The sequence below is a fragment of the Arachis ipaensis genome, chromosome B7, assembly GCF_059453495.1.
Source record: "Arachis ipaensis isolate K30076 ecotype BB chromosome B7, ASM5945349v1, whole genome shotgun sequence".
NCBI lineage: Eukaryota > Viridiplantae > Streptophyta > Magnoliopsida > Fabales > Fabaceae > Arachis > Arachis ipaensis.
This window is the reverse complement of record NC_142442.1, coordinates 100,257,879-100,279,260: the sequence shown is the minus strand read 5'-3', so window position 1 is coordinate 100,279,260 and position 21,382 is coordinate 100,257,879. Positions and strand designations below refer to the sequence as shown.

General features: G+C 40.2%; 1 non-coding gene and 1 pseudogene across 1 annotated transcript; one reads left to right on the top strand and one right to left on the bottom strand.

Moving 5' to 3' along the window:
• The first annotated feature begins 246 nt into the window (after positions 1-246).
• The window catches only part of LOC148553510 (uncharacterized), a 91,154-nt pseudogene continuing 70,018 nt past the window's right edge, over positions 247-21,382 (top strand).
• LOC148553514 (small nucleolar RNA R71) lies at positions 4,194-4,297 on the bottom strand. The gene has a single exon (XR_015892607.1). It is a non-coding gene; the product is annotated as a small nucleolar RNA R71 (small nucleolar RNA).

The window sequence follows — 21,382 nt, the reverse complement described above, 5'->3', positions numbered from 1 at the left end:
ACTGACCGACCTCCCCACACTTAAGGCTTTGCACCGTTCTCGGTGCCATCTGTCAGGAATAGGGGTGGGCTGGTAGCAGTATCTCCACAGTCAGGACCATCATGGCTCCCTGTGCTGGTAAAGGAAGTGGAGTCCGGGGTGTCTGAGTCCTTGAAGTGTCCCTTGAGTAGCTCCTTGAGGTGTTTGAATCGGCACTCATTACGGCGCTCTCTTAACTTCGCTTTCTGTTCTTGCCGATCCAATCTTATGATTATCTACTGGAGTAGTTCATCTGTTGTAGGTGCTTGTGGTGTTGAAGAAGGGATATCTTCAACCGGAGCAGTGGGAAGGCTTGTAGTGGCTGTTGGAAGTCTAAGGTACTTCCCATTGGGGACATACTGATCATCCCGTGAAAGCATCACTTTGGTGTCTCCAGCTCTGTAGGAAAATCCGGCTGCTGAGACAAGATTTGAGACCAGGGCGGGAAAAGGTAAGTTGCTCGCAATTTGTAAGTGTCCCATGGCATTCCGGATATGTCTTGGTAGATTCAGAGGCTGGTCTGTAAGGATGCACCATAGTAGAACGGCCATGTCTGCAGTGAAGGAGGACTCGTGAGTGCTCAGAAAGACGTAATGGGACATGATCTGTGCCCATACCCGAGCCTCCAAGGTAAGTGCTGAAGCTGATATTCCCTTAGGGCGGGTATGATGGTATCCGTAGATCCAACGGCTGCCAGGTAGTGCGATAACTCTGAGAACAGCTTCCCAGTCAAATTGGTACATCTGGCGCTTGAGTGCGGCTTCTTGAAAGGCATCCATTCCTTCTGGAATAGGGGGAAGACTCAAAGCTTGTTGAATAGCCTCTTCTGTAATGGGGACTTGCTTCTGACGGACAAAGACAGATGATGCGCATAAACTAGTTATGCTACGATTTAGGAAATTGCACGATTGATGCCAAGGCATCATAGGCTAGTTTCACTAGCATTTTTCTGTTAGTTTTAGTTGTTTTATGCATTTTCTTGAGCTTAAAGTAACCAAAAATGGTTAAATGAAGAACAAAGTAATGAACCATCCAAACAATATGATTTTGATGCAAATTCCATGAGTTTTAGTTATATTACTTAAATGCTATGAATGAAAGATTTCTCATGAAATTTTGCAAGACTTTGATGCAATTGTTTGGATGATTTCAGGGAAGAAGAGGCTAAGCAAGGAAGCAACAAAATCAATAAAGGAAGCTTGAATATCACATGTGGAGTTTAAGTTCCAGTTTAAGCCTAAACTGGAGCTTAAACGCCAAAATCATGAAGGATAAGAAATGCTGGGATTGAAGTTTAACCTCCAGTTTGAGGTCAAACTGGAGGTTAAACGCCAGAATGAAAAGCCTCACTTAAGGAGCATTCCACGTTTAACCTCCAGTTTGACCTCAAACTGGAGGTTAAACGCCAGAATGAGTATGCCACCCAGGGAGGAGTTCCACGTTTAACCTCCAGTTTGACCTCAAACTGGAGGTTAAACGCCAGAACCAGGAAGAGTACCAGGGAGCCATTCCACGTTTAAGCTCCAGTTTGACTCAAACTGGAGCTTAAACGTGTTCGATAGCTTTTCTACTCCAGGGTTGCTCTCTCCATCTCCACGTTTAACCTCCAGTTTGACCCCAAACTGGAGGTTAAACGTGTTCGACACCTCCAGGGCCACCATTCTAAGCTTCCACGTTTAACCTCCAGTTTGACCTCAAACTGGAGGTTAAACGTGTTCGACCTCCAGTATGCCTCCACCCTTTTCCACGTTTAACCTCCAGTTTGACCTCAAACTGGAGGTTAAACGTGTTCGACCTCCAGGGCTGCCCTTCCTATCTCCACGTTTAAGCTTCAGTTTAACCTTAAACTGAAGCTTAAACGTGTTCGACTAAATGACTCTCCAGGGCTACCTTCTTCCATTTCCACGTTTAAGCTTCAGTTTAACCTAAACTGAAGCTTAAACGTGCTTCTACAAAAGGCCTCACTGGAAGTGTCTGGCGTTTAAGCTGCAGTTTAAGCTTAAACTACAACTTAAACGCCACTCTTGAAAAAGGTTTCTGGGACAAAAATATTGTGATTTAAGTTAGTCTTTGAGCACAAATATTAACTTAAACTTACTTTGGTATGAAACCCAATTGAATATCATGGTTTATGGGATTGGGCCTGAAGGATTGATGAGTTTGAAATCTCAATTTATTGAGTCATGTGTCATTATTTGATTATCACTAAGTTGGCTCAATAAATGTTACAGGATTTGGATCAACAACCTCATCAAGATTATGGATCATAAACCCAAGGCAAAAGGAAAGCAAGGAAAGGCCTCAAAGCCCAAGAAGCACAACTGAAGCTCAATATAGAAAGTGTATAAATAGGATAGAAGTGAAGTTAGAGAGGACCTTTACTTTCACTTTTAGCTAGTTTTCCTTTTCTTTGTAATTGAATTCAGAGCTATGATTCACTAAACCCCCTTTCATTGGGTTAGGGAGCTCTATTGTAATTCAATGAATCAATAATAGTTTATCTTCTTCTTCAATCTTTTCTCTTGAATTTTGTTAGAAAGCTTCTCGATCTAATTCCATTGAGTAGTTGTCTTGGGAAAGAAACTACTCATACTTGGAATCCTTCGGAGCCTTGGGAAAGGAATGGAGGATTCATGCTAGAGAAGCTTTCTCACAGTGGATTGGATTGGGGTTTGGATGGATATTGTGACATGTAATCCTACCAAATTGTGGTTCATGAAATTGTGTGGTATAATCAGTGATCAAGCATCATCTCTTCTTATGAACATTTAAACCAAGGGATTGGGAATTTGTTTGTTTTTAGAGAGCATTGGTGAACCAAGGAATTGGGATCCAATCATATAAGATTGCCAAGCAAAATTCAATGAATGCATTGGTTGAGGAAGAGATACACATGTTTTGATTCGGAGATTTCAATATCTCCTAAACCCAATGAATTCCCCATTTCTGATTTCCACTTTCTCTTTACATTCTGCAATTCAATTCTTGCAATCATCCCCATTCCCTTTTAATTTCAGCAATTTACATTCTGCTCTTTAATTCATGCAATTTAAGATTCAGCCATTTAATTTCCTTGTCATTTACTTTTCCCGCCAATTCTACATTCCGCAATTCTCATCTCAAATCTTGATTCCGCTCAACTAGAACACACTTCTAATCCGAATTGCTCACTCAACCAATCCTTGTGGGATTCGACCTCACTCTATTGTGAGTTTTTACTTGACGACGATAACCGGTGCACTTGCCGGAAGGAATTTTGCCGATCGTGCAATTTCCTAAATCGTAGCATAACACGTTTATGCGCATCAAGTTTATGGCGCCGTTGCCGGGGATTGGTTTCGATTGACAATTCTCAAATTGGAAGCTAACTAGATTGAGCAATTTTCTCTTGCTTTGTTAATTCTGTTCTAGATACTTGTTGAATTTTAATTTCTGCACTTGGTTACATGCTTTCCTTCTTTATGCCTTTAAATTCATGCAACTAACTCACTTACTCACTAACTGTTTGAATTAATTCCTCAATTGATCTAACCATACTCTTCCATTAACCAAGAGTATTTCACTTGTTTGTGTTTGAGCTGTGTTCTTGTATGACAGGTAGGAGAGGAGAGACATCAACTCCTCCATATACCGAACCAGAGAGGACCCTTCATAGACTTAGAAGGGAAGCAAGAGGGAAGAGAGTAGTGGGAGAAGAGGAATCTGAAGGAGAATCTGAGGACAATTTTGAGGAAGCTCTAGATCTCAACATGGATAGAGAAGTTCACAACCATGAGAGAGCTGATGGAAACAATGCCATTCCTGAGAGGAGGGTTCTTAGTTCATACATAAACCCAACCTCTGGGAATTGTGGTAGTAGCATCCAGAAACCACCCATTCAGGCCAACAATTTTGAGCTCAAGCCACAGCTAATATCACTTGTGGAGAATCATTGTTCTTTTGGAGGAGGTGCTAATGAAGACCCAAACCAACATCTCACAAAATTCCTGAGAATTTGTGACACTGTGAAGTCCAATGGAGTCCAGGAAGATGCCTATAAACTGCTTTTGTTCCCATTTTCACTTAGGGACAAAGCAGCTAAGTGGCTGGAATCATTCCCAAGGGGGAGTCTGACAACATGGGATGAGGTGGAAAGCAAGTTCCTGGCATGTTTCTACCCTCCACAAAAGGTCAATAGGCTTCGATCTGAGGTTCAGACTTTTAGACAACAAGATGGTGAAACTCTCTACGAGGCATGGGAGAGATTCAAGGACTTGACAAGGAAATGCCCACCAAACATGTTCCATGATTGGGTGCAATTGCACATCTTCTATGATGGGCTCTCTTATGAATCAAGGAAGGCTGTAGACCATTCATCAGAAGGTTCATTGAACAAGAAAAAGACTGTGGAAGAAGCCATTGAAGTGATCGAGACAGTGGCTGAGAATGAGTACTACTATGCATCAGAAAGGCACAACACTAAGGGAGTCATGGAGCTGAACCAGGTTGATACAATTCTAGCCCAAAACAAGGTGTTTGCCAAGCAACTAGCAGAGCTTACCAGGCAATTAGAAACAAAGCAAGTGGCTGCAATACACACACAAGATCAAGAGGAAGGAGGCATTGAAGGAGGTGATTGGGATGAGGTTAACTATGTGGGAAACCAACAAAGGCAATCATATGATCCACATTCCAACACTTACAACCCAGGCTGGAGAAACCACCCAAACTTTGGGTGGGGAAACCAACAAACCCAACCACAAAACCACAAACCTTACAACCACAACCAACATAACAATTCCACATACCAAAACTCCAACCAAAGATCATACCAAGCCACACAAAACACTTACCCCCAACCATCATATCATGGCCAGAATAATCAACATACCCAACCTAATCCGAACCAACAATTTCAAGATCAATTAAACCGGATAGAAGGAATGCTTGCAACCATGAGCCAAGACATAATTGAATTGAAAGCTTTTAAGGAAGAAGTAAATTCTAACTTGCAAAACCAAGGAGCTGCCATCCAGAAGCTAGAAAATCAAATTTTGTATTTGACTAAGCAAGCCCCTGGGACAAGCGGTTCTCATGCTGCCAAGGCTATTGCAAGGGAGGAATGTAAGGCCATAACCCTCAGAAGTGGAAAGAATCTAAAGGAGATTTCAAGGGAAACCACAGAGGATGAAGCAAAGGAAAATGTGAAAGACAAAGAACAAGGACAATCTGTTACACCGTTTGCAACAAAAGAAAAAGAAAAAGAGGTCTTGAAGCCTTACACACCTAAAGCACCTTATCCTCAACGTTTGATGAAAAGTGAAAAGGATGGCCAATTCTCCAGGTTCTTGGAGATTTTCAAGAAGCTTCAAATCAACATTCCCTTTGCTGAGGCAATAGAGCAAATGCCACTCTATGCAAAATTCTTAAAGGAATTGATGACCAAGAAGAGAAGCTGGAGAAATGAGGAAACTGTGTTGTTAACTGAAGAATGCAATGCCATCATTCAGCACAAATTGCCTCAGAAATTGAAGGACCCAGGCAGTTTCCAAATCCCCTGTATTATAGGAGAAGTCATGGTGGAGAAGGCCTTGTGTGATTTAGGGGCCAGCATCAATTTGATGTCGCTAACAATGATGAGAAGAATGAAGATTGAAGAAGCCAAACCAACAAGAATGGCCCTCCAATTGGCAGATCGAACTTTTAAATTCCCTCATGGGATAGTTGAGGATTTGTTGGTGAAAGTGGGAGAATTTATATTTCCTGCTGATTTTGTGGTGTTAGATATGGAGGAAGAAGCCAAGGCTTCAATAATTCTGGGAAGACCCTTCCTAGCTACTGCTGGAGCCATCATAGATGTACAAAAGGGTGAACTCACTCTTAGACTCCATGATGAGAAATTGGTGTTTAATGTATTCAAGGCAATGAGCTATCCATCAGAATCACTAAGGGAATGCATGAGGGTTGATGTAGTGGACATTGCAGTACAAGAAACTTTTGAGGAAACAATAAAGGAAGTGGCAGAGGAGGAGTTCACCAAGGATATTGAAATTAGTGATATCAAGGGTGCTGACACAACCATGCTAAGCAGGCCAGAGAAAGTGAAACAAGAAAAGGAAGCACCAAAACCTGAGCTCAAAGCATTGCCCCCTAATCTCAAGTATGCATACTTGGGTAGTGATGAGAGACACCCTGTTATCATTAGCTCGGCCTTGAGCCAAGAACAAGAAGAAGAATTGATCAAGGTGCTGCAAACTCATCAAGATGCCATTGGATGGACCCTAGCTGATTTGAAGGGGATAAGTTCATCCATATGCATGCATAAAATCTTGTTAGAAGAAGATGCTAGACCCTCCATTCAAGCTCAGAGAAGATTGAATCCCGTCATGAAAGAAGTGGTACAAAAGGAAGTGAGGAAGTTATGGCAGGCAGGGGTAATCTACCCCATTTCTGATAGCCCATGGGTTAGTCCCATCCATGTAGTTCCCAAGAAAGGTGGCATAACTGTGGTGCCAAATGAGAAGAACGAACTCATACCCACAAGAACCGTTACTGGGTGGAGGATGTGCATAGACTACAGGAAGCTCAATGAAGCCACCAGAAAAGATCATTTCCCACTCCCATTCATGGATCAGATGCTTGAAAGGCTTGCCGGACATGCTTACTATTGCTTCTTGGATGGATATTCAGGCTACAACCAAATAGTAGTTGATCCTAGTGATCAAGAGAAAACATCATTTGTTTGTCCATATGGAGTTTTTGCTTATAGACGCATGCCCTTTGGATTATGCAATGCACCTGCCACTTTCCAAAGATGCATGCTGTCCATCTTTTCGGACATGATTGAAAAATTTATTGAGGTCTTCATGGACGATTTTTCTGTGTTTGGGGATTCTTTTCCCAGCTGCCTACACCACCTTGCCTTGGTGCTTAAGAGGTGCCAAGAGACTAACCTAGTATTAAACTGGGAAAAGTGTCATTTCATGGTCACAGAAGGAATAGTCCTTGGCCACAAAATCTCTAATAGAGGCATGGAGGTGGACAGAGCTAAGGTGGAAATCATTGAAAAACTACCTCCACCAAATAATGTCAAGGCAGTTAGGAGCTTTTTGGGACACGCTGGTTTTTACAGAAGGTTTATTAGAGACTTTTCTAAAATAGCCAAACCTTTGAGTAACTTGCTTGTCTCTGATACACCCTTTGTATTTGATAAAAATTGCATGCTAGCCTATGAACTTTTGAAACAAAAACTTTCCTCTGCACCTATCATTGCCCCACCTGATTGGAACTTACCGTTTGAACTGATGTGTGATGCATCAGACCTTGCTATTGGGGCAGTGTTAGGACAAAGGAAAGACAATTTGGTACATGTGATTTATTATGCCAGTAAAGTCTTGAATGCTAACCAAAGGAATTACACAACCACTGAAAAAGAACTCTTGGCAATAGTCTTTGCATTTGAAAAATTTAGATCTTATCTCATTGGATCTAAAGTCATTGTCTTCACTGATCATTCAGCTTTAAAATATTTACTTGCCAAACAAGAATCTAAACCGAGACTTATTAGATGGGTTCTTTTGTTGCAGGAATTTGACATTGAAATCAAAGACAAGAAGGGTGTAGAGAACAAGGTGGCAGATCATTTATCAAGGATACCATGTGAAGAAGGAAGCACACAAAGCACACATGTAAATGAGTGCTTTCCTGATGAACAACTCATGATAATTCACAAAGCACCCTGGTTTGCAGACATAGCAAACTTCAAGGCCACTGGGAGTTTACCTTTGGAATTTAACAAACATCAAAGGAAGAAATTGGTAAATGATGCCAAATACTTCATCTGGGACGAACCATACTTGTTCAAAAAATGTTCCGATGGCATACTCAGAAGATGCATATCCGAGGAAGAAGGAAGGGAAGTTTTATGGGACTGCCATGGCTCCACTTATGGAGGGCACTTTGCAGGGGAAAGAACAGCAGCTAAGGTGTTGCAGTGTGGTTTTTATTGGCCTACTATCTTCAAAGATGCAAAAGAATTAGTGAAGCACTGCCATGAATGCCAGAAAGCTGGGAACCTGCCAAGAAGAAATGAAATGCCACAACAATTCATTCTGGAACTTGAATTGTTTGATGTATGGGGGATAGATTTCATGGGACCATTTCCCTCCTCATACTCAAATAATTACATTCTTGTGGCAGTAGATTATGTCTCCAAATGGGTTGAAGCAATAGCAACTCCAACCAATGATAATAAGGTAGTCATGAACTTCCTCAGAAAACACATTTTTTGCCGTTTTGGGGTTCCAAGAGCAATCATCAGTGATGGAGGAAGCCACTTTTGCAACAAACCATTAGAGGCATTGCTCCTAAAATATGGAGTCAAACACAGGGTAGCCACACCATACCATCCACAGACAAGTGGGCAAGCCGAAATATCTAACAGAGAACTCAAAAGAATCCTGGAAAAAACTGTGGGAACTTCAAGAAAGGACTGGTCGATTAAGCTAGATGATGCTCTTTGGGCATATAGGACAGCTTTCAAAACACCAATTGGAATGTCTCCTTACCAACTAGTATATGGAAAAGCTTGCCATCTGCCACTGGAGTTGGAGCACAAGGCATACTGGGCCTTGAAACTTCTGAACTTGGACAACAAAGCCGCTGGAGAAAGAAGGATGTTGCAGATTCAAGAGTTGGAAGAATTCAGAGCAGAAGCTTATGAGAATGCCAAAATTTACAAAGAAAGAGCAAAGAAGAAGCATGACAGCAACATAGCCCCAAGGAAATTTGAAGAAGGGCAAAAAGTTTTGCTCTACAATTCTAGGCTGAAGCTATTTCCAGGGAAGCTAAAATCAAGGTGGTCTGGACCGTTCCTTGTCACCAAGGTCTCCAATTATGGACAAGTAGAAATCATGGAAGAAAAGTCACAACGAACCTTCATTGTTAACGGTCAAAGACTCAAACATTACTTGGGAGATGTGGAGGAGAAGGACAAAGTTAAATATCACCTCAACTGAGGAAGCTGACCGTCAAGCTAATGACGTTAAACAAGCGCTTGTTGGGAGGCAACCCAACCTGAGGTAATACCTTTTTGCTGTTTCTTTTATTTGTTTCAATAAAAAGGGGTAAAGTAGTTTCTGTGCATTGCAAAGAATTAAGTTTGGTGTTTCACACCAAACAATGAATTCATGGATCAATAAGTCAAAGGGGAATGTGTGACTCTAAGTTTGGTGTTCCACCATAAAGATCAACTGAACACAACAACCTTTGAATTATATGAAAGGAACAACAATTCTAAGCAGTCACAGAAATGCTTAAAACCCTTAGTAGCAACATCGTTCCAAGATAACTCAAGGATTCAAAGAACAGAGAGAAGTAAGTGGGAGACTAAGTTTGGTGTTCACACACCAACTTAAGAATCCGATACTTACCCACACATTGTTGAGCTAACCACTCAAGTGCTTGAGGAGCAAGCAACTTCATTACTCTTTGCAGGAAAGGAAACAAGAACCTTAAAGCATGAAGCAACATTTAGGAAGAAGAAGGAGAAATCAAAGTGTTTCCTGACAACAAAGAGAAAACAAGGAATTTCACAAGGTGGTATTGTTCCTTGATAATTCTTTAAAAAGGGCAAACAAAAGCATGCGTGTTCTGGTTTAAACTGTAAATGTTGAATCTTTCTGGAATGTGTAGTTTTTTTGTTAATTGCTTTGAATAAAGTGAATGCCTAGATGTTTGGATATAACTTCACCTTCTTAAACAAGTGCGTGCCATGCTTGTTCTGTTTCCAAAAATAAAAGAAAAGTTTGAACAAAAGTAACTTGGCTAAATTAGTGACAAATCAAGTAGAATTAAGTGGTGGTATGCATGCTTGATTGTTTAGTCAGATCACTAAAATTAGAGTGTAGAATTATCATTTTTTATGTAGAAAGTAAAAATTGTCTATGGATCTTGATGAATAAATGTCTTTGGCCATGAAAAAGAAAGAAAAAGAAAAAGAAAAAGCCACGGAAAAAGGCAACCAAAAAAACAAAAAAAAAAAATTGAGAAAATAAGCTAGGTACCAATGGTTTGAACTTCTGAGACAAATGCCTGTGGTGTTTATGTATTAAGGATATGCTTGGATGAATAGGTTCTGAGGAGTGTTTCAACACTTGGTAACTTGGGTTAACTAACCCGGGATTATCAACCAAAAGTCCATTATCAAGAGCAACCTAAATACAAAACATTTAGTCACACAAAGAGGTGCTGAGCACCAATGTCTCAAGAAGAAATGTGAACTAAAATGCCTAAAGTGGATATGTGTAGTGCACTGATAAGAAAAAGAAAATGCCAAAGGCTTGTGCAACACATGACACTAAGCAAACAAGGAGCAAAAGAAGCTCTAAGAAAAAGAAAGAAAAACAAAGAAGAGAAAAGTGCCAAAGACATAAGAATAACAAGAGGACATAGCAATTTTTGATGGATGCAATGAAAAAGTGATAATCCTACCTGATAAGTATGAAAAAGTGATGCTGCAACTTTCTGCATAAAACCCTTCTGATGAACTTCAAATGCTTGCTAATATAGCCAATATAATTGCTTTCTGTTTCATACTTTCTTCTCAAATAACTCAGGACTTGCTTAGGGACAAGCAAGTATTAAGTTTGGTGTTGTGATGCCAAGGCATCATAGGCTAGTTTCACTAGCATTTTTCTGTTAGTTTTAGTTGTTTTATGCATTTTCTTGAGCTTAAAGTAACCAAAAATGGTTAAATGAAGAACAAAGTAATGAACCATCCAAACAATATGATTTTGATGCAAATTCCATGAGTTTTAGTTATATTACTTAAATGCTATGAATGAAAGATTTCTCATGAAATTTTGCAAGACTTTGATGCAATTGTTTGGATGATTTCAGGGAAGAAGAGGCTAAGCAAGGAAGCAACAAAATCAATAAAGGAAGCTTGAATATCACATGTGGAGTTTAAGTTCCAGTTTAAGCCTAAACTGGAGCTTAAACGCCAAAATCATGAAGGATAAGAAATGCTGGGATTGAAGTTTAACCTCCAGTTTGACCTCAAACTGGAGGTTAAACGCCAGAATGAAAAGCCTCACTTAAGGAGCATTCCACGTTTAACCTCCAGTTTGACCTCAAACTGGAGGTTAAACGCCAGAATGAGTATGCCACCCAGGGAGGAGTTCCACGTTTAACCTCCAGTTTGACCTCAAACTGGAGGTTAAACGCCAGAACCAGGAAGAGTACCAGGGAGCCATTCCACGTTTAAGCTCCAGTTTGACTCAAACTGGAGCTTAAACGTGTTCGATAGCTTTTCTACTCCAGGGTTGCTCTCTCCATCTCCACGTTTAACCTCCAGTTTGACCCCAAACTGGAGGTTAAACGTGTTCGACACCTCCAGGGCCACCATTCTAAGCTTCCACGTTTAACCTCCAGTTTGACCTCAAACTGGAGGTTAAACGTGTTCGACCTCCAGTATGCCTCCACCCTTTTCCATGTTTAACCTCCAGTTTGACCTCAAACTGGAGGTTAAACGTGTTCGACCTCCAGGGCTGCCCTTCCTATCTCCACGTTTAAGCTTCAGTTTAACCTTAAACTGAAGCTTAAACGTGTTCGACTAAATGACTCTCCAGGGCTACCTTCTTCCATTTCCACGTTTAAGCTTCAGTTTAACCTAAACTGAAGCTTAAACGTGCTTCTACAAAAGGCCTCACTGGAAGTGTCTGGCGTTTAAGCTGCAGTTTAAGCTTAAACTACAACTTAAACGCCACTCTTGAAAAAGGTTTCTGGGACAAAAATATTGTGATTTAAGTTAGTCTTTGAGCACAAATATTAACTTAAACTTACTTTGGTATGAAACCCAATTGAATATCATGGTTTATGGGATTGGGCCTGAAGGATTGATGAGTTTGAAATCTCAATTTATTGAGTCATGTGTCATTATTTGATTATCACTAAGTTGGCTCAATAAATGTTACAGGATTTGGATCAACAACCTCATCAAGATTATGGATCATAAACCCAAGGCAAAAGGAAAGCAAGGAAAGGCCTCAAAGCCCAAGAAGCACAACTGAAGCTCAATATAGAAAGTGTATAAATAGGATAGAAGTGAAGTTAGAGAGGACCTTTACTTTCACTTTTAGCTAGTTTTCCTTTTCTTTGTAATTGAATTCAGAGCTATGATTCACTAAACCCCCTTTCATTGGGTTAGGGAGCTCTATTGTAATTCAATGAATCAATAATAGTTTATCTTCTTCTTCAATCTTTTCTCTTGAATTTTGTTAGAAAGCTTCTCGATCTAATTCCATTGAGTAGTTGTCTTGGGAAAGAAACTACTCATACTTGGAATCCTTCGGAGCCTTGGGAAAGGAATGGAGGATTCATGCTAGAGAAGCTTTCTCACAGTGGATTGGATTGGGGTTTGGATGGATATTGTGACATGTAATCCTACCAAATTGTGGTTCATGAAATTGTGTGGTATAATCAGTGATCAAGCATCATCTCTTCTTATGAACATTTAAACCAAGGGATTGGGAATTTGTTTGTTTTTAGAGAGCATTGGTGAACCAAGGAATTGGGATCCAATCATATAAGATTGCCAAGCAAAATTCAATGAATGCATTGGTTGAGGAAGAGATACACATGTTTTGATTCGGAGATTTCAATATCTCCTAAACCCAATGAATTCCCCATTTCTGATTTCCACTTTCTCTTTACATTCTGCAATTCAATTCTTGCAATCATCCTCATTCCCTTTTAATTTCAGCAATTTACATTCTGCTCTTTAATTCATGCAATTTAAGATTCAGCCATTTAATTTCCTTGTCATTTACTTTTCCCGCCAATTCTACATTCCGTAATTCTCATCTCAAATCTTGATTCCGCTCAACTAGAACACACTTCTAATCCAAATTGCTCACTCAACCAATCCTTGTGGGATTCGACCTCACTCTATTGTGAGTCTTTACTTGACGACGATAACCGGTGCACTTGCCGGAAGGAATTTTGCCGATCGTGCAATTTCCTAAATCGTAGCATAACACGTTTATGCGCATCAACGATCGGCAAAATTCCTTCCGGCAAGTGCACCGGTTATCGTCAAGTAAAAACTCACAATAGAGTGAGGTCGAATCCCACAAGGATTGGTTGAGTGAGCAATTCGGATTAGAAGTGTGTTCTAGTTGAGCGGAATCAAGATTGAGATGAGAATTGCGGAATGTAAAATTGGCGGGAAAAGTAAATGACAAGAAATTGAAATGGCGGAATCTTAAATTGCATGAATTAAAGAGCAGAAACTAAATTGCTGAAATTAAAAGGGAATGGGGGTGATTGCATGAATTGAGTTGCAGAATGTAAAGAGAAGATGGAAATCAGAATTGGGGGATTCATTGGGTTATAGGAGATATTGAGATCTCCGAATCAAAACATGTTTATCTCTTCCTCAAGCAATGCGTTCATTGAATTTTGCTTGGCAATCTTATATGATTGGATCCCAATCCCTTGGCTCACCAATTCTCTCTAAAAATGAACAAATTCCCAATCCCTTGGTTTAAATGTTCATAAGAAGAGATGATGCTCGATCACTGATTATACCACACAGTTTCATGAACCACAATTTGGTAGGATTACATGTCACAATATCCATCCAAACCCCAATCCAATTCACTGTGAGAAAGCTTCTCTAGCATGAATCCTCCATTCCTTTCCCAAGGTTCCGAAGGATTCCAATTATGGGTAGTTTCTTTCCCAAGACAACTACCCAATGGAATTAGATCGAGAAGCTTTCTAACAAAATTCAAGAGAAAAGATTGAAGAAGAAGATAAACTATTATTGATTCATTGAGTTACAATAGAGCTCCCTAACCCAATGAAAGGGGGTTTAGTAAGTCATAGCTCTGAATTCAATTACAAAGATATGAAAACTAGCTAAAAGTGAAGGTAAAAGTCCTCCCTAACTTAAATTCTATCCTATTTATACACTTTCTATATTGAGCTTCTGTTGTGTTTCTTGGGCTTTGAGGCCTCTCCCTGCTTTCCTTTTGCTTTGGGTTTATGATCCATAATCTTGATGAGGCTGCTGATCCAAATTCTGTAACATTCATTGAGCCATCTTAGTGATAATCAAATAATAATACATGACTCAACAAATTGAAATTTCAGACTCATCAATTCTTCAGGCCCAATCCCATAAACCATGATATTCAATTGGGTTTCATGCCAGAGTAAGTTTAAGTTAATGTTTGTGCTAAAGACTAACTTAAACCGCAATATTTTTGGCCCAGAAACCTTTTCCAAGAGTGGCGTTTAAGTTGCAGTTTAAGCTTAAACTGCAGCTTAAACGCCAGACACTTCCAGTGAAGCCTTTTGTAGAAGCACGTTTAAGCTTCAGTTTAAGGTTAAACTGAAGCTTAAACGTGGAAATGGAAGAAGGCAGCCCTGGAGAGTCATGTAGTCGAACACGTTTAAGCTTCAGTTTAAGGTTAAACTGAAGCTTAAACGTGGAGATAGGAAGGGCAGCCCTGGAGGTCGAACACGTTTAAGCTCCAGTTTAAGGTTAAACTGGAGCTTAAACGTGGAAGAGGAGGAAGCCATCCTGGAGGTCGAACACGTTTAAGCTCCAGTTTAAGGTTAAACTGGAGCTTAAACGTGGAAGCTGAGAAAGGTAGCCCTGGAGGTGTCGAACACATTTAAGCTCCAGTTTAAGGTTAAACTGGAGCTTAAACGTGGAAGGGGGGAAAGGCAGCCCTGGAGGAGAGTTCTTGGTCGAACACGTTTAAGCTCCAGTTTAAGGTCAAACTGGAGCTTAAACGTGGAATGGCTCCCTGGTGCACTTCCCACTTCTGGCGTTTAACCTCCAGTTTAAGGTTAAACTGGAGGTTAAACGTGGAACTGCCCCCCTTGGTATCCTTCTCACTTCTGGCGTTTAACCTCCAGTTTAAGGTTAAACTGGAGGTTAAACTTCAATTCCAGCATTTCTTAGCCTTCATGATTCTGGCGTTTAAGCTCCAGTTTAGGCTTAAACTGGAACTTAAACTCCACATGTGATATTCAAGCTTCCTTTATTGATTTTGTTGCTTCCTTGCTTAGCCTCTTCTTCCCTGAAATCATCCAAACAATTGCATCAAAGTCTTGCAAAATTTCATGAGAAATCTTCCATTCATAGTATTCAAGTAATATAACTAAAAACTCATGGAATTTGCATCAAAATCATACTGTTTGGATGGTTCATTGCTTTGTTCTTCTTTTAACCATTCTTGGTTACTTTAAGCTCAAGAAAATGCATAAAACCACTAAAACTAACAGAAAAATACTAGTGAAACTAGCCTAAGATGCTTTGGCATCACAACACCAAACTTAATACTTGCTTGTCCCTAAGCAAGTCCTGAGTTATTTGAGAAGAAAGTATGAAACAGAAAGCAATTACATTGGCTATATTAGCAAGCATTTGAAGTTCATCAGAAGGGTTTTATGCAGAAAGTTGCAGCATCACTTTTTCATACTTATCAGGTAAGATTATCACTTTTTCATTGCATCTATCAAACACTGCTATGGCCTCTTGTTATTCTTATGTCCTTGGCACTTTCCTCTTCTTTGTTTTTCTTTTCTTTTTCTTAGAGCTTCTTTGCTCCTTGTTTGCTTAGTGTCATGTGTTGCACAAGCCTTTGGCATTTTCTTTTTCTTATCAGTGCACTACACATATCCACTTCAGGCATTTTAGTTCACATTTCTTCTTGAGACATTGGTGCCCAGCACCTCTTTGTGTGACTAAATGTTTTGTAGTTAGGTTGCTCTTGATAATGGACTTTTGGTTGATAATCCCGGATTAGTTAACCCAAGTTACCAAGTGTTGAAACACTCCTCAGAACCTATTCATCCAAGCATATCCTTAATACGTAAACACCACAGGCATTTGTCTCAGAAGTTCAAACCATTGGTGCCTAGCTTATTTTCTCAATTTTTTTGCTTTTTGGTTGCCTTTTTTCAGTGGCTTTTTCTTCTTCTTTTTCTTTCTTTTTCATGGCCAAAGACATTTATTCATCAAGATCCATAGACAGTTTTCAATTTCTACATAAAAAATGATAATTCTACACTCTATGTCCAGTGATCTGACTTAAACAATCAAGCATGCATACCACCACTTAATTCTACTTGAATTGTCACTAATTGAGCCAAGTTACTTTTGTTCAAACTTTTCTTTTATTTTTGGAAACAGAACAAGCATGGCAAGCACTTGTTTAAGAAGGTGAAGTTATATCCAAACATCTAGGCATTCACTTTATTCAAAGCAATAAACAGACACTCATACTAAAAACTTCTCATTCCAGAAAGATTCAACATTCACAGATTAAACCAGAACAAGCATGCTTTTGGTTGCCCTTTTTAAAGAATTATCACGGAACAATACCACCTTGTGAAATTCCTTGTTTTCTCTTTGTTGCCAAGAAACAATTTGCTTTCTCCTTCTTTTCCTAATTGTTGCTTCATGCTTTAAGATCCTTGTTTCCTTTCCTACAAAGAGTGATGAAGTTGCTTGCTTCTCAAGCACTTGAGTGGTTAGCTCAACTATGTGTGGGTACGTATCTGAGTCTTAAGTTGGTGTGTGAACACCAAACTTAGTCTCCCACTTACTTCTCTGTTCTTTGGATCCTTGAGTTCTCTTTGGAATGAAGTTGCTGCTAAGGGTTTTAAGCATTTCTGTGACTGCTTAGAATTGTTGTTTCATTCACATAATTCAAAGGTTGTTGTGTTCAGTTGATCTTTATGGTGGAACACCAAACTTAGAGTCACACATTCCCCTTTGAATTATTGATCTACGAATCCATTGTTTGGTGTGAAACACCAAACTTATTTCTTTGCAATGCACAGAACTACTTCACCCTTTTTATTGAAACAAATAAAAGAAACAGCAAAAGGTATTACCTCAGGTTGGGTTGCCTCCCAACAAGCGCTTCTTTAACGTCATTAGCTTGACGGTCACCTTCCTCAGTTGAGGTGATATTTAACCTTGTCCTTCTCCTCCACATCTCCCAAGTAATGTTTGAGTCTTTGACCATTCACAATGAAGGTTCGTTGTGACTTTTCTTCCATGATTTCTACTTGTCCATATTTGGAGACCTTGGTGACAAGGAATGGTCCAGACCACCTTGATTTTAGCTTCCCTGGAAATAGCTTCAGCTTAGAATTGCAGAGCAATACTTTTTGTCCTTCTTCAAATTTCCTTGGGGCTATGTTGCTGTCATGCTTCTTCTTTGCTCTTTCTTTGTAAATTTTGGCATTCTCATAAGCTTCAGCTCTGAATTCTTCCAACTCTTGAATTTGCAACATCCTTCTTTCTCCAGCAGCTTTGCTGTCCAAGTTCAAAAGTTTCAAGGCCCAGTATGCCTTGTGCTCCAACTCCAGTGGCAAATGGCAAGCTTTTCTGTATACTAGTTGGTAGGGAGACATTCCAATTGGTGTTCTGAAAGCTGTCCTATATGCCCAAAGAGCATCATCTAGCTTAATCGACCAGTCCTTCCTTGAAGTTCCCACAGTCTTTTCCAGGATCCTTTTGAGTTCTCTGTTAGATATTTCGGCTTGCCCACTTGTTTGTGGATGGTATGGTGTGGCTACCTTGTGTTTGACTCCATATTTTAGAAGCAATGCCTCTAATGGTTTGTTGCAGAAGTGGCTTCCTCCATCACTGATGATTGCTCTTGGAACTCCAAAACGGCAAAAAATGTGTTTTCTGAGGAAGTTCATGACTACCTTATTATCATTGGTTGGAGTTGCTATTGCTTCAACCCATTTGGAGACATAGTCTACTGCCACAAGAATGTAATTATTTGAGTATGAGGAGGGAAAAGGTCCCATGAAATCTATCCCCCATACATCAAACAATTCAAGTTCCAGAATGAATTGTTGTGGCATTTCATTTCTTCTTGGCAGGTTCCCCGCTTTCTGGCATTCATGGCAGTGCTTCACTAGTTCCTTTGCATCTTTGAAGATAGTGGGCCAATAAAAACCACACTGCAACACCTTAGCTGCTGTTCTTTCTCCTGCAAAATGTCCTCCATAAGTGGAGCCATGGCAGTCCCATAAGACTTCCCTTCCTTCTTCCTCTGATATGCATCTTCTGAGTATGCCATCGGAACATTTTTTGAACAAGTATGGTTCGTCCCAGATGAAGTATTTGGCATCATTTACCAATTTCTTCCTTTGATGCTTGTTAAATTCCAACGGCCAACTCCCAGTGGCCTTGAAGTTTGCTATGTCTGCAAACCAGGGTGCTTTGTGAATTACCATGAGTTGTTCATCAGGGAAGCACTCATTTATATGTGTGCTTTGTGCTCTTCCTTCTTCACATGGTATCCTTGATAAATGGTCTGCCACCTTGTTCTCTACACCCTTCTTGTCTTTGATTTCAATGTCAAATTCATGTAACAAAAGAACCCATCTAATAAGTCTTGGTTTGGATTCTTGTTTAGCAAGTAAGTATTTTAAAGCTGAATGATCAGTGAAGACAATGACTTTAGATCCAATGAGATAGGATCTAAATTTGTCAAATGCAAAGACTATTGCTAAGAGTTCTTTTTCAATGGTTGTGTAATTCCTTTGGTTAGCATTCAAGATTTTACTGGCATAATAAATCACATGTACCAAATTGTCTTTCCTTTGTCCTAACACTGCCCCAATAGCAAGGTCTGATGCATCACACATCAGTTCAAAAGGTAAGTTCCAATCCGGTGGGGCAATGATAGGTGCAGAGGAAAGTTTTTGCTTCAAAAGTTCATAGGCTAGCATGCAATTTTTATCAAATACAAAGGGTGTATCAGAGACAAGCAAGTTACTCAAAGGTTTGGCTATTTTAGAAAAGTCTCTAATAAACCTTCTGTAAAACCCAGCGTGTCCCAAAAAACTCCTAATTGCCTTGACATTACTTGGTGGAGGTAGTTTTTCAATGATTTCCACCTTAGCTCTGTCCACCTCCATGCCTCTATTAGAGATTTTGTGGCCAAGGACTATTCCTTCTGTGACCATGAAATGACATTTTTCCCAGTTTAATACTAGGTTAGTCTCTTGGCACCTCTTAAGCACCAAGGCAAGGTGGTGTAGGCAGCTGGGAAAAGAATCTCCAAACACAGAAAAATCGTCCATGAAGACCTCAATAAATTTTTCAATCATGTCCGAAAAGATGGACAGCATGCATCTTTGGAAAGTGGCAGGTGCATTGCACAATCCAAAGGGCATGCGTCTATAAGCAAAAACTCCATATGGACAAACAAATGATGTTTTCTCTTGATCACTAGGATCAACTACTATTTGGTTGTAGCCTGAATATCCATCCAAGAAGCAATAGTAAGCATGTCCGGCAAGCCTTTCAAGCATCTGATCCATGAATGGGAGTGGGAAATGATCCTTTCTGGTGGCTTCATTGAGCTTCCTGTAGTCTATGCACATCCTCCACCCAGTGATGGTTCTTGTGGGTATGAGTTCGTTCTTCTCATTTGGCACCACAGTTATGCCACCTTTCTTGGGAACTACATGGATGGGACTAACCCATGGGCTATCAGAAATGGGGTAGATTACCCCTGCCTGCCATAACTTCATGACTTCCTTTTGTACCACTTCTTTCATGACGGGATTCAATCTTCTCTGAGCTTGAATGGAGGGTCTAGCATCCTCTTCTAACAAGATTTTATGCATGCATATGGATGAACTTATCCCCTTCAAATCAGCTAGGGTCCATCCAATGGCATCTTGATGAGTTTGCAGCACCTTGATCAATTCTTCTTCCTGTTCTTGGCTCAGGGCAGAGCTAATGATAACAGGGTGACTCTCATCACTACCCAAGTATGCATACTTGAGATTAGGGGGTAATGCTTTGAGCTCAGGTTTTGGTGCTTCCTTCTCTTCTTTCACTCTCTCTGGCATGCTTAGCATGGTTGTTTCAGCACCCTTGATATCACTAACTTCAATATCCTTGGTGAACTCCTCCTCTGCCACTTCCTTTATTGTTTCCTCAAAAGTTTCTTGTACTGCAATGTCCACTACATCAACCCTCATGCATTCCCTTAGTGATTCTGATGGATAGCTCATTGGGTATGTGTTCAGTGTGCCAGGTCAAAGAAAGAGAGAAAAATGATAGGTAGTTTCCTTCTTGTGTCCGATTAGGAAATCTCAAACGTCGAAGCCAGCTGTGCCATTGTGTTAGCCTCAACTTTGGCTCTTCTAGGTACTTGGTCTATTTTTATTTCATCAAACTCGGCGAATCGAGTCTAGGGCTCTTTTTCTCTATGGCTGCTGCTTTGCATCTATTACCTGATACTCAGCGATGACTTGTCTCACTACTAGTTAGGAGAGAGAAAAACAATACCTGCTCCCGCACCACCTTGCGTACTGGAGCCATCGAAAACCTGCATTTGACAAACAGGATTGAGTTTCAAGGGCTTTGCCCTATCCGGTATTCCCGGGAGCGAATTAAAACGAATTATGAATAGATACCAAAAAATGATCAACGGATTCTCTCCACTTGCTTTTTCCATTAAACACCAATTTCTCATTATGTAGTCTAAGAGTGAGTTCACCCTTTTGTACATCTATGATGGCTCCAGCAGTAGCTAGGAAGGGTCTTCCCAGAATTATTGAAGCTTTGGCTTCTTCCTCCATATCTAACACCACAAAATCAGCAGGAAATATAAAATCTCCCACTTTCACCAACAAATCCTCAACTATCCCATGAGGGAATTTAAAAGTTCGATCTGCCAATTGGAGGGCCATTCTTGTTGGTTTAGCTTCTTCAATCTTCATTCTTCTCATCATTGTTAGAGACATCAAATTGATACTGGCCCCTAAGTCACACAAGGCCTTCTCCACCATGACTTCTCCTATGATGCAGGGGATTTGGAAACTGCCTGGATCCTTCAATTTCTGAGGCAATTTGTGCTGGATGATGGCACTGCATTCTTCAGTTAACAACACAGTTTCCTCGTTTCTCCAGCTTCTTTTCTTGGTCATTAATTCTTTTAAGAATTTTGCATAGAGTGGCATTTGCTCTATTGCCTCAGCAAACGGAATATTGATTTGAAGCTTCTTGAAAATCTCCAAGAACCTGGAGAATTGGCCATCCTTTTCACTTTTCATCAAACGTTGAGGATATGGTGCTTTAGGTGTATAAGGCTTCAGGACCTCTTTTTCTTTTTCTTTTGTTGCGGATGGTGTAAAAGATTGTCCTTGTTCCTTGTCTCTCACATGTTCCCTTGCTTCATCCTCTGTGGTTTCCTTTGATATCTCCTTTAGATTCTTTCCACTTCTGAGGGTTATGGCCTTACATTCTTCCCTTGCATTAGCCTTGGCAGCATGAGAAACGCTTGTCCCAGGGTTTTGCTTAGACAAATACAAAATTTGATTT